The sequence below is a fragment of the Medicago sativa genome, chromosome 5 (genome assembly GCF_051527215.1).
Source record: "Medicago sativa cultivar Bolivia chromosome 5, Bolivia_mono, whole genome shotgun sequence".
In the NCBI taxonomy this organism is placed as follows: Eukaryota; Viridiplantae; Streptophyta; class Magnoliopsida; order Fabales; family Fabaceae; genus Medicago; species Medicago sativa.
Window position 1 is genome coordinate 332,402 of NC_140753.1, and position 6,000 is coordinate 338,401.

The following is a 6,000-nucleotide window of genomic DNA, read 5'->3' on the forward strand; positions in this document are numbered from 1 at the left end:
ATTATCAACTTATTGCAAAAAATGATTAATATTTTATTTATTTATTTATTTATGTTAACATTGCAACAGTTATATGTTTGTCGATCCCATTGGTGCAAGCGTTTAATTATCTATCTCTTTGGATGGGTTCGAATTATGGGCCCGTTTGTCACGGATTAAAATAAAAGTGATTTTGACATAAAATAATTTAGAGATTATTTTTTAGAGATTTTATGAAAAATCATAATCTATTTTGCGTTTGTTTACCGTAATAAAAAATCACTTTTTAAAAAAAAAATTAGTTTGTTTGGATACAGCTATATAAAAGCGATTTTTTTGTTACAAAATTAGTTCAATCTTTATATCCATATTTTCTCTCTTCTCAAAAAAAAAAAATCTATTTTTTGAGAAGCTGCTCTCAACAGCTTCTCATTTGAAGCTGTTTTTAGATTTTTTTTTAGATTCTGATTTTTTTAAAAATCTGTAACAAACGGATGCAATATTTTGAAAAGTGATTATTTTCTTAAAAAAAGTGTTTTTATCCTAAAAAATAGCTATAACAAACGGGCTTTATATGTATCCGTAATTTTGAAAACAATTTCAAATGTTAGAGCTAATGAATTTTTAAAAATTGGTTTAAAAAGACACGAGTACCACTTGACAAACAAAACCCTTTAATATAAGTCTAACAACTTATTACATGAAGCAACACAATCATTAGATAATTTCACATACACTACTTTTATATTCAAATAAAATCATATGCATGTTATTTCATGTTCAAATTAACATCAAATGGATTTCAAACGATAAACTTCATACATATCAAAATTTAGAGTAATGATATTTGAACAACTATTTTGGTACAACTTTTGAGACAACCTTGTTGTTCTCTCTTCTCATTGGTCAAAAACAATGGAGAGGGAAAAAGGAAGAGAGAGCATAAGAAGATAATGTGAGTATGAGAGAGAAAGTTGTACAAAAGTTGTACAAAAATGGTTGTACAAATATCATTATATTATCTACAAACACATGTAAATTTAACACAAACACATCACATATGAAATATTTATCCATAAATTTCCATAACATATATTCATAAAAGGAATTTGTTTACCGTTCACCGTAGTCATGGATGAAAAGTAAGCTTTTGTAACGCCCCGGATTTTTGGTTCAAGACATTTCACCTAACTCATTTTCTTTTTCTGAAAAACACTACTATTTATTTATTTCATCAATAATATATATTCTACCAAAACCTATACAAAATTCTTTACATAATTTAATAAAAATTATTAAACTAAATATAATTCTAAATTACTTCTAAAATTACAATTTAATCAAAAACCCAACTTTTGCCTCCGCGTACACTTTCATCACATATCAAACTTCATATATCATCTTTGATACCTGCTACAACATTATATTAATGTAAGGGTCAATTTCCTTATCCAAATTGGTTCATACTCAAAGCACCAGAAACAATGTCATAAAATAGATAATATCAAAACTTATCAATCAAAAAGAATTAAGAAAAATACGTTCAAGTCATATGCTTCAAAGTAAGGTTCACACACATCTTATTTGAAATATAATAGTTTTAAGTCAATCACATGAATACAACAGACTCAATGCAATTATGCGTAAGATGCATGCTCTTATAACTATATGATCCGGATATAACCCGCCACACAGGCACCACACAGAAATATAATTGCAATTCTAGCCACTAAGGCATCCACACAGAGTATAATTGCAATTCCCGCCACTAAGGCACCACAAAGATGCATATGTCATGCATGATCATGAAAATGCAGACTAAAACCCGCCACTAAGGCACCACGCAAAATATAACTATAACCCGCCACTAAGGCACCACACAGATATATAATATTAACCCGCCACTAAGGCAATTACAACCAAATATTAACGCATCATCAAACACACAACCAACAGTCAATCATTTCACAAACTCACACTTCCATTTTTTCCTTTTTCTAATTTATCAAAAATCTAACATCTCTTTCCCTACATCACAAGAACATATCATGCATAATAATATAAAACAAACCAGTTCACCTCACTTCCACATACACAACTTTGATATAAAACATAATTAGGCTTAATACATCCTCAGGTCCCTTAACTTATTTTTTCTTCTCACTTCAGTCCCTTAACTATTAAACGTTTCAATTTGGTCCTTATCTTTTGTTTTCTTCATCGATTTGGTCCAATTTTATTAATTTTAAATCCCTAAAAAAGAAGACCGTTGGATCAAGGAAGTCCATCAGATCTTACCGTGTACCACCAACACCTAAGTATCTGAAATTTAATTTTTAAAAATAATATAAATCCATTTATATTAATTTAGAAATAAAAAATTAGAAAATTAATTTTCAAAAATAAAAAAAATTCTAAAAAATTTGAAAAAAAATTCAGGATTTTTTTTTTTAAAATCTGGAAAATTAATTTAAATTTTTTTTACAAAAAAAAATTGGAAAATATTTTCTTTTAAATCTGGAAAATATTTTTAGAATTTTTTAAATTTTCGAAATTAAATTTTTTTTACAAAATTCAGGAATTTAATATTCAAAATACAAAAAAATCAAAAATTCAAAATTTTACAAAAAAGGTCAGTTTTTTTTCGAAAAAAAGTTTTTAAAAAATTCAGAGTCTTTTACGGATTTTTTTTAAAAAATCTGGAAAATTAATTTGGAAAGAAAAATCTGTACTTTTTCGAAATATATTTTCAAATTTTAGCCAAAATCGTAAAATCTTCATAATTTCGTAAAAAAAATGATTTTAAAAATAATCTGGAAAAAAAATCAGAATATTTTTTTCCCTAAAAATAAATCTGAATTTTCTCGAAAATAATAAAATTTTGAAAAAAAATAATCTGGATTTTTAAAATAATCGTAGTTCTGAAATAAAATTTTTGAAAAAAATAATCTGAATTTTTTTCTAAATTGGTATCGAGATTTTTAAAAGTTAAAATATTTTCCAATTTTTTTTTTGTAGAAAAAAGTTTTAAAATTAATTTTCCAGGTTTTAAAAAAAATTCTGGAAAATTGGAAAAATATTTTTCTTTTGAAAATATTTTCTTTTAAATCTGGAGAATATTTTTAGAATTTTTTTATTTTCGAAATTAAATTTTTTTTACAAAATTCAGGAATTTAATATTCAAAATACAAAAAAAGAAAAAATTCAAAATTTTACAAAAAATGGTCAGTTTTTTTTCGAAAAAAGTTTTTATAAAATTCAGAGTCTTTTACGGATTTTTTTTTTTAAAAAAAATCTGGAAAATTAATTTGGAAAGAAAAATCTGTACTTTTTCGAAATATATTTTCAAATTTTAGCCAAAATCGTAAAATCTTCATAATTTCGTAAAAAAATGATTTTAAAAATTATCTGGAAAAAAAATCAGATTATTTTTTTCCCTCAAAAAAAATTAATCTGATTTTTTTCGAAAATATTAAAATTTTGAAAAAAATAATCTGGATTTTTAAAATAATCGTGATTCTGAAATAAAATTTTTGAAAAAAATAATCTGAATTTTTATAAATTGGTATCGAGATTTTTAAAAGTTAAAATATTTTCCAAATTTTTTTTTGTAGAAAATAATTTAAAATTAATTTTCCAGATTTTAAAAAACATTTCCAGATTTAAAAAAAAAAATTCATTCCTGAATTTTTTTACAAATTTTTTGAATTTTTTTATTTTTGAAAATTAATTTTCCAATTTTTTAATTTTTTTTATTTCTAAATTAATATAAATGGATTTATATTATTTTTAAAAATTAAATTTCAGATACTTAGGTGTTGGTGGTACACAGTAAGATCTGATGGACGTCCTTGATCCAACGGTCTTCTTTTTAGGGATTTAAAATTAATAAAATTGGACCAAATCGATGAAGAAAACATAATTAAGGACCAAATTGAAACGTTTAATAGTTAAGGGACTGAAGTGAGAAGAAAAAAATAAGTTAAGGGACCTGGGGATGTATTAAGCCAACATAATTAAGAATAATTTTTACCATAAAAATACATTTTAATTATTTTTCTTATTAAAAGACAAGCATTGCTACCACTACTTAATGACACAGCCCTAGCACTTAGTATGGACGTATGGGGAAAAAAAGCCCTTACCTCATAAGCTTTCCTCCCAATCAATCGACTATAAGGTCCTCTAAATTTGCAGGTTCAAAGTATGCACGATTTCTCTCGCTCTAGACTTTATTTTGACGATTGGACCGTTGAAAACAAATAACCACCTGCTGGGAAATGTTGTCTAAAATTTAACCCGATTGAACGGTGAATGAATGCTCGGTCACAATTCCACAGCAGCATGTTCAGGGGAAACGAAAATAGGTTCCACGAAACAATAATTTTATGATTAGAGATTGGAGAATAAAATTAAACTAGAAAATAGGACATGGAGTACCTTAGGACATACACGAATTTTGAGAGGAATAGACTCTAGAAATTGATTGATAAGCTTGGAAAATATTTGTATATGTGAATCAATTATGGAATGTTGAAGATGCATGTATGCTCCAAGACTATGGGAAATAATAAGATCACATTGTGATAAGGGATATGATGGTTTGCGTGAGGTCATATGGATAGGAGGGGGTTTGTTTTCTTGATTTGGATAATTGTATTGATGTAAGAAAATGGTTTTTAATATGTAACTGACCAAACTAATGAATTCAAGGAATTAGAATACCTTGATGCTCATAATACACTACCTGTTCTTCGTGTTAGAGAAAGGAAATATGCATGGTACCAGCTTCAGTTTGAGCAATGAAAATGGGGATATATTCAAACTAAGTATTGATGGAAGGACATCGTTGACTTCTAAAAGAAAGTAAAAGCAATTGTAATTTATGAAGACCCCATGATGATAGTGTTGTTACAGTAGGCTGGGTTAGAACTAGAACCGTCAAACGCTCACTCCCTATATTGGTCTGATTCTGATACCTTATTACGTGCAAAAGGATTGGTTTCACATTGCTATTATTTCTCTCAAGTAACACCACTAATGCCAACTAATTAGGAGATAATGTGGAACATGCTTGACTGAGCAATTAGACACCAAAAACGTGTAGCTTTAACTAATATGACCATGTCAAAATATAATAACCTAATTAATATAATACCAAAAAGGAACTTTAAAATAAATTACTAATAAAAATACATTATTAAATGATTAGGATTAGAATAAAATAGATTATGTAAAGATTTTATTTATTTATATTGTCACGCTGATTAATAAAAATAAATAGTTGGAATAAAATTCTATTTAGTGATTCTAAAACGGACATATATACATAGAGATACATGAAAATATAGCTGATGAAAATTAGGGATGTTACAGCTTTCATCTCTTCCAAAAATTGCAGTCATTAATCACAAGTAAATCATACATCGAACCTAAAGATTGTTGAAACTTGTGTTGGGGGTCTGCTGCAATAACTTGACCAAGAAGATGATGAAGATGAATATGATAAAGTGTGCACATAAATTCCAAAGATTGTTGTATATCTTGATTGTTGGGAAGAGACTGCTGCACTTGAAACCTGAAAAGTTTAATAGTTATGCATGTAAAACTCAAAGTGCATGGGGTTGCCACACTAACCTTTAGGTTCGATTCACCCCCACCAATAACTGTATATTGGATGCAATAAGGACTGGCCGGCGAATCCCCTTCAGGATACTATGAGTTCATTGATGTGTATTGCATGGATCCGTCCTCGCTAAACAAAAAATAACATGTCATTAACATAAACCATAGTATATTGAAAAAAGGATCATTTATTTATACAATCGATTTATATAATATACCTTCTCATCAACCAATATCATGTTCATGAAGATGATATCGTCTGGATTTTCCTTATCACGGATCAGCCATATATGGGCCACACATACAATCAACTTCAAATCCTTCTTCCACTTGTCACAGCTGAAATGGGGGTGAAAATGTTTGCCATATTAGCAAGTGGAAGAAAGAGTTATATTT

The 6,000-nt window shown here is 27.4% G+C and overlaps 1 long non-coding RNA gene across 1 annotated transcript; it reads right to left on the reverse strand.

Annotated features, from left to right (window-relative positions):
• Positions 1–1,175: 1,175 nt before the first annotated feature.
• On the reverse strand, positions 1,176–4,944 carry LOC146918824 (uncharacterized). Its single transcript, XR_015010640.1, has 2 exons — positions 4,125–4,944; positions 1,176–1,389 (listed from the first exon to the last, which is right to left on the reverse strand). It is a non-coding gene; the product is annotated as an uncharacterized LOC146918824 (long non-coding RNA).
• Positions 4,945–6,000: the final 1,056 nt, after the last annotated feature.